Here is a 13,351-nt window from a genome sequence, read left to right as displayed (position 1 = left end):
GGAAAACAAAGCCACAGGGAATGCTGTCAGTGGGGCTCAGGGGCAGAAAGTAGTAGACAGTCTAGTGGGTAGTGAAACAGCTAAAAGATTTGTGACTTGCCTACATGGCGAAAGGTTCTAAGAAATCCCCCTTGCACATGGTAGAAAAGATACACACATGCCAGGCTTATTGGATTTAAAGGAGAAAAGGTTTTACTCCCTGAAGACTGGGGGCAAAAGACCAAAGTAGTTGAATTGTGTCTGTAGGTTACAAAGGAAGTATATTTTATCAGAAGAATATATTTGAAAGTCCGACCTTTATGAGGAGAAATACAGGTCTGGCACTGACAATTTGTTACAAGTAGTAGCAGTCCTGATGTCATTATTAGGTGGCACTTTGAAGCCCACCTTGAAAGACTTGGTCCTTCACACTGTCAGTCTTTTCTCCAGTAGTGTAGTTCAGCCTGGGATACACGTAAATATGATTGATCACATTTCTGAGTAACAGAACTCTCATTATTATCACTGACTTAAAGCACCAGCTATGCCGAATTTGCATCTCCGAAGAATATTTGGGATACCATGTGGTGAGCCTTGGGCAGAATGATCAAAAGCTGGAGGTATTTTTCACACAATTTCTACATCCTTGTGATGGATTTTTCTGGCATTTTCATGTGAGATTTGGAGACATTTTTCTGACTAGACGACAGGACCATGTATTTAAGGATTCTGCCCAAAAGTGACAGTTGGCAATCTAGTTGTAACAAACATCCCACTGGTTTGGGCAAGAAATTAGACACTTTTCCAGTAGTAACGCTAGTTTGAGAGAAATTGAGATAACCCAATGAGAAGAAATCGAGATGGAAATAGTAAAGATTGCTCTTTAGATGACCTTTTCTAAATAGTAGATAAGATTTCTCCAATTAAATTAGCATATTTACATAAATATTAAGCTTTCAAACTGAGCAATAATCAGTTATCTTCCTCTGAAGCAGACAAACGGAGTTATTAAAAACACATCAACTGTTTGGGGCAAATAGAAAGGATCGGCTGCCTCTTTCTACACCACTGGAGCCTCTTAATTGTCATGTGCTACACAAACAAGAAGTGTAAAACAGAGTGTGAGCATGGAATCCAGCAACCTCAGAAAGCAAGGTCTGTATTAAGAAATTTGCAGTGCATTTGTGCACCCATCCTGAATCTACTTACTTACCCTGACTAAGAAGAAAACAATTTTTTTAAATGGTTCTTTTTGCACTAAAACACACTTCCAAACGTGTTGTAATGTTTTATGTTTGGTTCTGACTAATATGATTAAACATCTAGTGCAATAATTAGATTACACTCACTTCACAGCCCCACTTAAATTCAAATTCTCTCTTCTGTCCAGAAAGTACAAAATATGATGTACCAAGTTTTATGTAAAATTTCCTGATTATTAATCCTTTTAGTAACTATATGGCAGAACAGTTATTCTGAGATCAAGATAAAAGTCCAAAAAGCTGTTCACTTTTGCTGCCACTATAAAAGTATCTTTTTGTCTACAAAGCCTCAGACAGCCACTGGGGCCAAGCCAGGATTCCTGTAGTGAAACAATCGACTTGGCATCATGTTGACACATATAAACAACAGTCTGTCAACAGGCCTCACATTAGTGACAGAACATTTTTGGCAAAACAGTAGCATCCTTCTGGGCACTATGGCAATAACAGCCAGCAGCATCCATTCATGCCTTCACTCTACAGCACAATATTAATTAAAAGATTATAACAGTGACACTTATCCAAGAAGCTAAAACCCCGCAGAAACATCCATGCAGAAGAGGAGAATGTTTATTGAATGAGAACATGCCTCTAGCTGCTTTTTCATACAGTAATTTTAGACTTACACACTGTATGTAACCTCTGTCAGTTCACAATTAGCAGATAAATGTAACTGCTTGCTTGCAAATGGCCTTGTGAAGTGTATACACACACACACGTGCCATCAACTTATGTAAATCAACTTTTTTCCAGCCTGAACTAAAAAGCACAAAACAAATAACATTGTTCATGAAAATAAGCAGTGCTGTCGGCTTCCCCCCCCCTTTTTTTTAAATGAAAGCCCAAATTAAAAGAGAATTGCCACTTTTGATATTTCTATATTTTGCCTTTCTTATAGCTTCTCTAGCACCTAAAAATATATATATATAAGGGAGTTTTTATGCATGCTATCTGTCAATGAGTTAAAAAAAAGTATAAAAATATTTCATCTAGTTTATGTCTTTAGCATAATTGCTCTGCTTTTTAACTTCTTAAAAGTCCTTTGAGTATATGTAATGCTTATTAATAATTCTTTAGAGTCAATGGATCAAAATTAATGGTAATATGTAGAAGGTAACTTGGAAGGATGGAGGAACATCAATTACCTGCTGGCAGCTGGTGGAAGCTTAAATAGTAAGAAAATATAAGGTGCAAAGGAAAGTGGATGCCATCCAAGGACCCCAGAAGAAGCACGACATCAGTTTTGGAAGCTGTATATGCAAATTAGTAGAGTAGTTTGTCTGGACTAATTATCCTTACTGAGATAGCCCACACGGTGTTGCAAAGGAATGCCATGAATTCACGTGACAAGAGGTATAGTACATATGACATTCACAGGCCCAGCACAGGAACCTAAAGAAACATGGCTGGGGAAAAACGTGAGGAGAGACCTTTGGAGGTCCTATAATTCCCTGACACAGTATTTTGTGGCTAAACCATCTCAGACAGATATTTGTCCTTGCCTAAGTATTCAGCAGTGCTCATTCTCTAACATTTTTGTACATTTTAGTTCAGTCTCCCTGAAAACTTTTTTGAGTAATATCTTATGTCTTAGTCCCATGGAACAGCAATCTTGACTTCCTCATTATTAAGTATCTGAAGGGCACCCTGGCCTTCTTCAGGCTAAATCAAACCAGTTATTCTAATCTCATTGGTTTCACAGCAACAGGTATGGGAATGTAAGGACACCTATTGCCAACAGCAACCAGAGAGCTGACGTGTCTCTGACACGTTAACCCTCTCCTATTGCAAGGCTGGATGGAAAGAGTTAATTTTCTCTTTTAAAACAGCTGGTGATAAACTTACAGTTTGAGCATACACTTCAGAGTGTGTCCCAAATGTCAGACCACAGGTTAGCCAGGGCCTCTAAGGCAAGATAAGGGGAAAGCACGCAAGAGCATGGGATGCTTCACACAGAACTTAATTTTTAACAATAATGGGAGGAATAAAGCCAAACACATCTCTGAGACTTGCAACTAAGAGTGATAAAATTAACTATTTTTGGCCAGATTCTTCCTCTCCTCCATGTGCCCATTCTTACTGAATTCATTATATGCCTGCCAGGAGCGCACGGTAAGATCTGAAATAACACTTCCTTGAAGTGCTCTTTTGTCTATGGGAGACACGAGTTGCCTACAGAAGAGCACAAAGACCACAGCACCCGGGACAGTTCAAACGACAGGTTAGGTTCCTTTTTTTAGCCAGCATGCTGTATCATAACACACTTCCATGTGCTGAAGTCAAAGCTAAGGAAAGAGTTACTAATTAATGAGGGATTGTAAGACTCGCCTCTGTAGCCCCTTTCAGCTATCTTTGTAGAGTTTAAGCCAAAGAATGAATATTTAGGGAAAAATAGAAAAACCATTAATGTAAAAGGAATAATTATATCCTTAGAAAATTTAAACAGTTAAGATGATACAAATTGAGACCTATATTTTTTTGTCCTGCAGGAAATCTCAGCATTTCTGGAATTCTGATTTCAAATTGAGGTTTTGAAATTTCAATATTTTGTTTTTATTATATCAAAATCAAATATGTATTTTGTTTTTTCTTGGATCAAAAAGAAATTTTTCTGCATTGTTACATTAGAATATTTCATTTTGATGGATCAAACCAGTCTAAAAAGGTTTGCTTCAAGTAAATTCACAGTTGAATAGATTTTTTTCTTATTGATACATCTTGCCTGTATCTTATAGTTGTTACTGAGTCTCTGTATTTCCATACTGGGTTCCCAGACCACACATTGCTTCGACAGTTTAAGTTACATGGTATCCCTAAACTTTCTTCATTCAAAAAAAAGAAAAAGTATTTTCTCTGAAAGTGATGACTGATGTAATCAGCTGGAGATCTTTACTCATCAGAGTAATAGTAGTCCGGCCTACAGCTATCATATCACAGTGAAATACTACAGAAAACAGCATTTGAGTGCTATTCAACAGACTGGAACTGCACATTTAGCTTTTGACCTTTAAATTAAATGAGATACCTTGATTTTTCAATTAGAAAATTCAGTCAGGAAAACATGACAAAAACAAAACCAAACCAGAAAACCACATGATTCTCTAGAAATTTCATTTCCATGGCAAAGAAATGGTCAGTCAAATGTGTGTCAGAGGTAGTTGAGTATTGGAGTCTTGCAATAGTTCTTTCTTCCACTATCCAGTGGGGAAGGGAAAAGATGGGAAGGGAAGAACTAATTAGAAAAATATACTAAGATTTTTCCTAGATATATATCTAAAAGAAGGATACCTAGACATCTCTCATTTTCAGCTGCCTGGCTTTCATAGGTAGTGCTCTCAAGGTCTTCAAAGTTATTCTCACAATAAAAGAAAGAAAAAAAAATTAGTAGCTGAAGTTTAGGCAGGTATTTTCTGGGCTTGCAACTTTTACAGATAGAATGCTGTTTATATTTTTTTTTCCTTTTTTTTTATCCAATTCCCTCTAAAAACCAAAAGAATACAAACATGCTTTTTTGTTATAGGGTTTCAAGTTTACTCTTCTGCTTCTGGGTCTCAAAGGAAAACGTCACAAGAAAGGAATTAAAATAACTCTTCAGGGGCTCAGAAAACATGAAATAAAAAGGCTTCAAATGATGAAATGTGTAAAGTGATTTGTGGTGGTTTGTGAAAGTTTTATTGAACATTAACTAGCACAGTGATACTGTAGCACTCAGTCTCGATTCGCCCCCTCCCAGCCTTTTCTCTCCCCTGTTGTTCAAGTGTCATAAGCTTTTTATATTTCATCTGAGTTTCTTCCGACTTTGAAAAGAAGTGAGAAGGCTGAAAGAAAAACTTCTTAAACCATCATTTTTGTCTTGTCTCACTGTCCTTATGTTATACATGGATGGTTCTTATCCATGATAAGTTAGATAGAAATACAGCTCTGAGTCCTGGATCTTGAAATTACTTGATGCAGGGCACTGTTGGAAATGCCCAGTTGTCCTTTGCCTTTAGCTGTTTAGACATTTAACACTCGTTGATTTTATTTGGGACTGTACAGGCCTACATCCAAACCAAAATTAGCCAGTGAGAATAATGTGAATGTGGTTACTTTTTTTAAATATACTAAATGATAATATAAAAACAATGCCAATTTCATGAACAATCCCAAGTTCCCTTGCTTAGCAAAATAAAAAGAATTGTAGATACGGTTCAGTTGACTAACAAACACTTGTTTACAACATAGCCTGTGAAAAGCTACAGTTCCTATTCCAGTTAGAACAATTTATTTATCAGGACTCAGATTTTCAAAAACAAATGTTCAGAGATTCAGAGACAAATTTTCATAGCAGCAGGCGTAACAGCATAGTACATATATAACTTTGGGACATATTATGCACATGATCCAGCATATTTCTTGTTTGTTCTGCGATATGCAAAAGGACACCACCTACAGTTCTCAAAAATTAGTTTCAAATGTCTTTAAAACCTGTTAGCTAGTACCTTTCATTCAAAACAAGCGACCTTCCAACTTTTGTGTACAGCTCTTAGAAAGTTCTGGCAGCTCTTTTGTGTAACCTTTAGTTTTAGACTTTAGTGGGTGTATGTAAAATCTAAAGCTCAAAGAGGAAAGCTTGTCATAGTCCATGTCCTGACAAACAAACAATATTATATTAGCATAATTTAAATACACATGCATAATAGCTTAGGAAAACATTTCTCAAGTTTTTACTGGAAGCTACTGTCTTAAAAAAAAAAAAAAAGTAGCGTGGTTTATTCCTAAAGCACAATTAAAGGCAAGTGTCCTGGAAATAAGCTGTATCACTGTTCTTGTGTTTGTCACATTCTGATGATCTTGAAAATGGTCAGTAAGTAAGCCCAATGTGTAGTAATTCATTAAAATCAGCCTTACTTATCAACATCTTAGCCTTACTTATCAACATCTTGACCTCTAAAATTTCTCCTGTGCACCACTTGAGGTTTTTGAAAATAAGTTTCTAATATGTCCTAAGAAGTACTTACTACAACATATATTATCTGAGTGTCTCCTGCATGGCTTTGATAGGAACTTGAATCAGGGAAGATACCTAGCAAAGTCATATAGCCCTTGACTTCAAAAATCTCTCATTTTAGATACCTACAGATGGAATATACTTTTCCCTGTGGTGATGACTCTGAAAATATGCTCAGGTGCTCTTCATTAAGGTTCATCATTTATATTTATCTATTGGGCAAATCTTTCCTATATAAAATTTAAAAATTAATAACCACTTAAAAAAAATTTGGTCTACCAGTTTTTTGCTGTCCATTGCACAACAAAATGCTAAATTGTGTCAGAGAGTGAAATTTGTCTGAAACCAGGGGTGAGGCACTTCATGGATCACACACTACAAAACTGGAATCCTCAGCCAGTTGGGTAGAGTACTTACATTGCTCTTAAGGGAAACAGAAAAACGCCACTCCCATCCTATTCCAGTTGTTTTTAAAAAAAACAGTGAACAGTTCAGAAGTTTTCTGTTTCAAAGATTTCCCAAGATGCAGTATCTTTTTGTTAATTTAGAGTGCTGCCATGTCACCAGGTAACTGCATTTCAGAAGTGCGTACCTGTCTCAGTGTGCGCTAGGGTTGCTGAATGAGCAGAGGAGCAAGTGCAGGGAGTCCAGTCAAGTTGTAACCTGGGCAATGTCACTGCTCTGCCACTCTGGAGCTGTGGTACCACCCCTGCATGCCCTACCAAGCACCACACTGGCCTTCACAAGTAGAAAAAAAATAGCTGTGTTTTCAGTCATAAAACCGGCAGCCATGAACTTTTCAGTTTTGTGGTAGGTCTTGCTGTGTTTTTTAAAACCTGCAAAACAAAATGTTTGATAAAAAACTAACATAGTACTCATAGCAGATACTATTGAAAAATAAATTCTGTCCAAAAATTTTTTTAAAAACAAAAATCAATAAGGCAGTTCTAAATGGGTATTATGTTGACATACTTGTAAAAACGAAATTTTAGAACGGCTTCTATTTCTGATGAAACTTTATATGTCATAGATATAGATTCACTAACGGTTTTTTAATTCAAAATATATTTTATTTTCCAATAGTGGTGTCAGTTGTAGATTTTAATGAAATAAAGTCCTTATATGATTAAGTTAATTTATATTTCTTACCAGTGGAAGTATTCTTTATGGTTCTCCACTCTATTGTCCATGACTTTTCTCAATGTCCTTTTCAATTTTCATGTAAACTTTATATTGAAAGATTTGAAAGTTCTATTCTATTGGAAAAACTAGAGAGTGTCCAAAAATCTCTTTATTTTGAAGGAACTCTATGGAAAAGTGGGATTGTTTACTTTTAATGTTCATATGACCCACACAGCATGCTAAATGCATAAACACAATGCACGCCATTAAATGTTAGCTGTTACTTCATCAACAACTTCTTCTAAATGAGGATGGGAAGGTACAAAAACAGTTTCTTAGGATGAGGTTTTTAGAAACACCCAAGGCATCTAGGCCTCAAATTCCCATTTAAATTCAGCAGAAGTTGGGACTCTGACTCCCCTGAGCTCTATTAAAAATCTCCCCTCCCCCTTGATTCACAAATGCGTTTGCTCCATTAGTTTGATTTTGATTAATTAACAGTGCTTTTAGGCTTTCCATGCATGAATTTATCAAGTGCAACCAAAGTGAAATACATCAGTTATTTCCTCTTTTAAGCATAAAGGAACTCAGCGTTATTTCAAAGTGTTTGTAAATGATGGCTTAATAGCTCCTAATGCATCATGGCCCAGTTTTTACAAGTTGATTATGAAATGTCCATGCAGTTTAGAAAATCAAACGGCAGCCCTTACAACCATGGCTCATGTTAATTGAATGGGTAAATTACACTCTTTATAGCAGGGTAATACATACGACAATAAAATCCTAACAATTTACCTCTCTGTGGTTGGGCCCAATGTTACAACCTGCTCTGTGGCTGGGTACAAGTACAGGCAGTAACACACGGTGTTGAGGAATGCTCTCTGGTATAACTCAACATCAGTATATCAGCACAGATTGTCTCCAATGGACAGCTCTTCCTTGTGAAAGCACATCCAAGAGAGCAGTAAGAAAAAATAATATGTGGGTACTACCCTTTAGTAACAGTGAATATCTGATAATATATAAGCATACTGAAACCAAGACATGGAAAAATGGAAGGCTGAAATTTTACTAACAAGTACTTAAGTAGGCATTAACCAAAATCCACCCTGATCTTCAGCTGGCCCTAAGACAAACTACAGGGGCTGACAAAGATGAATTCCTGTTCCAGCTCATAATTTTATATGCTTCTCAGGGTTATACTACATTCTAATAGTACAAAAACTGAGTGTTGCCTAATAAGACCCCAGCAGTTCTGGATGGAATACAAACATGCCTAATACATCAAAAAGAAAAACATTGTTTTCTGTGTACAGTCAAATGCAGGGGCGAGAAAAGTAAATGCAGATCCCATGACCAGAATTCCAAATTCTACATTTTATTTTCTATAAAGAATGCAAGTGGAACAAATTCTGTCTCTAATTCACTAAATAAAATTTTGCTGGGAAACATTTACTGTCAGAATAAAATTGGCACATCTTCTGCCCGTTGTGCAGCCTGCTGTTAAAGAGGGATCGATCGTATGTCTGAGAGCCTCAGGTGTTTTCAAGAGTTAAATGATGACCTGTGCTGTAAGTCCTACCATCACAGAGTCAGAGGACTTTGTCTGGAGCTTCTGAAAGCTTAGGTCCCTCTGGAGTTGCTTCATATTTTCCATCTGAACTTGCACTGAGTCATGTTAATAGACTTTTTGCCTCACCAGTCAGGTAGGAATACTATTGCACTGGGTCACACCAACATGAAGTAAATAGAAAAGAACATTGCCTTTATCTTAGTTCATTGCCTGGGCTGCAGATAAATTAATATGTGTAACTGTTCAAAACAAATAACTTTCAGGCAGACTGGTACATTTTTCACTATCTCTCTTTCAATATTTCATTTTGGTGTATGAACATCTGACATACCCATTAAACAAAATGTTATTATCAAAAGCAAGAACTGGGAACACATCACTTCTTTTTATTAATTATTTCTACAGCACTATATGAGTGATCAGTGTTCAGAAACAGAGAAAAATAGATCAATTGGTCACCATGCGTATTTAGCCCAGAAAAAGCATAAAACATCCCACAGGATTTCTGCTTTGTGTTTTTTTTCACAGAAAAAAAGCGAATATTGCTTTTTCCCATTCTGCCATGGGAGCCGTCACAACAGAGTTATAAAGATGTAACATATAAATACATACAAAAATTACTATTGAGAATATAGTATGAAAATGAATAAGTAGAAGGGAATTACTCAGCTGGAATATGACAGTTCACTGTGGCCAAAGACTTTTAACTCCCCACAATGCCACAGGATCCTTTGATATTCAGATATGTTTACATGGCTTTTCAACAAGATATCTCTAAGAACACAAATTTTTAAATATTATGCTCAGAAACTGGATTAAATGGGACTCAAAAGACAGAGTGACTCTGAAAATATGACTTGAATAAATGATGGAATGGCTGCTTGACTAGGTTTCAATGGCAGCCTGTATTTGTGTTTGTGAGTACATGTGGTGTATATAAACATCTAGTGAGGCTGTCAACTTACAGAAGCATCAGTGGAGCTATGCTTCCTGAGTACAATACTTTTCTGTACTCTTGATCTTACACAGAATGAAAGAACATGGAGACTACACAGTATATGACAAGAAAAAGGAGGTCAGTTTCTTTTCCCTAAGTGTCCTAAAGGTCTGCAGTCTGTGTCCAACACACTCAGGGAGAAAGGGCTGTGTGAGAAGCAGCCTCCCTTCCTTCCTTCCTCCCTCACTGTCCCAGCTGAGCACCTCCAGTTCTTGTCCTGCAAATCTGGGAGCACAGTTCTTCTCTGCCCTTGCAAATAATCCACATCTTTTATGATGCTATTGTTCAGCATGCTCTGCAGCCTCCACTGGTAGAGTTGCCTGAGAAACAACGTTCATAATTTCTCATGGGTGTAAGATTTTTTAAATGGCATTGTAAGTAAATTCTGGTTTGGGAATCAGGAGAAAGCTGCATTTTATTAGAAGGTACAGTCACGTTCCTTACAACTTTTTTAGCAGACACTCAAAGTTTTTAATGCTTTATTAATGGAAAATTTAAATTATGTTTTAGAAGGTGTTTTACAGATACCTGTTTTTCAGGCATGTGATATCACTACGGTCTGTAAGTAGAAGTGCTAAAACAGTCAAATCTCTTAAATGGTCTCCCAGCACACAATCTTCTACATTTTCAATGCATTAGATCAATGTAAACTCTCAGAACCTGATATGTAGTATATTTTAAACACTATAAAATAACTTCTTTCATATTCAGATGAGGTGGTTTAATGGTACTCCATACTATAGAAAAATATTGAGAATCTAAAGCAAATACTACTATCTAACCAAGGACTTATTTATTCTATCCATCCAATTACTGAAAGTTGAAACAGTAGAGTTATTTTTGTGGGATATGATTGGGACTTTGTTAAAGATAAAAACCTCAAGGGAGATGGGATAGGATACGCTTTGATTTTGAAGGAATAAAAATGAATTTACCATAACTAATTTGAAAAAAATCTAATGACTTGTAGAATTAATTGGTATGCTTCAGCTAAAATGTAATAATACCAGTTTTATGGAGAAAAGCATCCTACCTTAATATCTTTTAAAAATTACCTCAAAATAGTTGTTTGTGTCTAAAAATGGAATACTTCAATGAAAAAAATATTCCACTTTGCACTACTGATTGATGTCTATTTTTTTTAGTATTTCTTTAATTTGCTTTCTCTTTATAGTTTACCTGATATAGAATGTTTCATGTGTATCTTCTGAAAATTTTTACAAGACTAATTAAACAATATGGACCCTAAATTGAAAAAGAAAGTAAGAAGAGAGAACATTTTAAGATTACTTGTGGTAATGAAATACATACATTTTCATGACTAAGGATCATTTTGCTGCTTTTTTTGTATTCACAAAAGCAGAACTGTATATATTTTTAAAGTACGGGATTAAATTTTTTAAATTTATTTTCCTTAAGAGCAGTCACTAATCAGAAATTGACATCTCTGTGCATCCTACAGAAAAAGATCTCAAGTGTTAAGGTTTGTAGTTGATTTAAATCAGAGCAGTAACTCATATTAACAAACACAGATATTAAAATTAACAATGAAGTAGGAATATCAGCATAACAAAGAATTTTCTAGTTGATTCTACCATATTTGTAATCATACATTAAGCAGCAGGGAAGACCTAGTTAAGGGAAAATAATTTCTTGTCAGCATTCATCTTTCAAATAAACATACAAATACCAAATATCTTTGGTGAAAACTCTGGTTGACTATATTGTTCTTCTGCCTCAATGAGCCCAACTGCTTCACTGTAAGAAGGGGAAGGCTTGTTTCGTGAAGATAGGCACAAGACCATAAAATAAACCCCTCGGGAAGCAAGCACTGTTATCATTTTTTTTCAGTGCAAAGCATGTATCCTACACAGTGATAAAGAATCCAAGAGATCTCTAGCTTAGTTATTCCAATGTAAATTGACTTTTCTCTTGTAATATTTGTCTGAATGTGCATAGCTCTGAGTTTTCAAACATGGAATCTCATTACAATTTATTCTACTGGATTACAGAACCTTCTATGAGCAGAAATATCTTCCTTACACAGGTATTCATAGACCACAGTTAAATCATCCCTACCTTCAGTCAGATAAAATAGATGATTTTAGCTTGTTAGTCTCATTATAAAACAAGCTTTCAAGGCTGTGAAGCATAGTGCATCTTACTCTCCAATTACTGACTGGAAAACAGAAATGACTCCTCTCAGCTGGCTACGCAGCAAACTTTGCACAGACTCTATCACAGTAATATTGTTGGGTTTCATTTATGTCTTCTCCAATGCTGCTAACATTTGGTGTATTTATATTAGAGGCACAATAACCAGACAGTGGGGTTAAACGCCACTGTGAACGGAGATGAAGTCTGAAGTACAAAGTGGTTCTAATGTACAAAATGGAAAAATCCCTTTTGCTTATTCCCCAAAGGCAACAGTATGTACTTATTGCATTATTTCACCATGATCCATCACTCATTAACTCAGCAAAAATCCATTTCTGAACATTATTTAGGTTTTGTTTTTCATTTAGAAAAATAAACCAGGTATTCCTGTTAAAATGTTGTGAGGAGAACTGACTCACAGAATTACTGCACAGATTACTAAAAACTATTTACTTTAGATATATCTAAATTATATCTTATAAATATATATCACATACAGTACATTTATATCTGTGTTTACATATAGGCTGAAATTCAGAAAGACATCTCATTTTTGAAGCAAGAAAATATTTCCTATTTCTAAAATTTCTAACAACTTTTGAGTCATATATTAAAAAACAAAAACGAGGCAACTCTGCAAATTTAGTATTTGTAATAGAAGCAAAAAAGTGACATGCAGAAAGAAGAAAACGTGGTAGGAATCTTGGGAAAAAAATCTAGTACAATAATAAATGAAAATAGTTTTATCATCTGATACAGATATTAGAAATATTTCTCCGCAGATGATAAGTGTGACTAGAATAGCATCCATTTAAAAGAAATTACATTACTGGTTCATCTCTGATGGCTATTGTGGGACTGATATTAGAGTAGTGCTATCTGCAATTTACCTTTTTTAACTAATAGCTCTTTGTTTTGTGCATGGATCCTTTTAAAATCTTTCATATGCTTTTAAGATATCACTTACCATTTAATCACTTTCCACTTACTCTTCACTCTCCAGGCTCCTCAATCTTTAGCTACATTATGATTTTTTTCATATATATATATTTGAGCATGTACACAGACTTGGTTTCTTACCAGATCTGTCTGCCTTGACAGATATACACTATTTTGCTTTAATATTCAGTGTACTGCCAGAAAGATCAAGCTATTTATTGGACTTTTAATCTGGTACATCCCATTGTGAAGGTAGGTACAGAATGTCCTGAGACTTGCAACATGATCCAAATGAAGAATGGGGGCAGAATAGTGCAGAGACAGAAGGAATG

Source organism: Corvus brachyrhynchos, unplaced genomic scaffold (genome assembly GCF_000691975.1).
Source record: "Corvus brachyrhynchos isolate BGI_N302 unplaced genomic scaffold, ASM69197v1 scaffold14, whole genome shotgun sequence".
NCBI classification, from domain to species: domain Eukaryota; kingdom Metazoa; phylum Chordata; class Aves; order Passeriformes; family Corvidae; genus Corvus; species Corvus brachyrhynchos.
Note: the sequence above shows the minus strand (reverse complement) of the source record.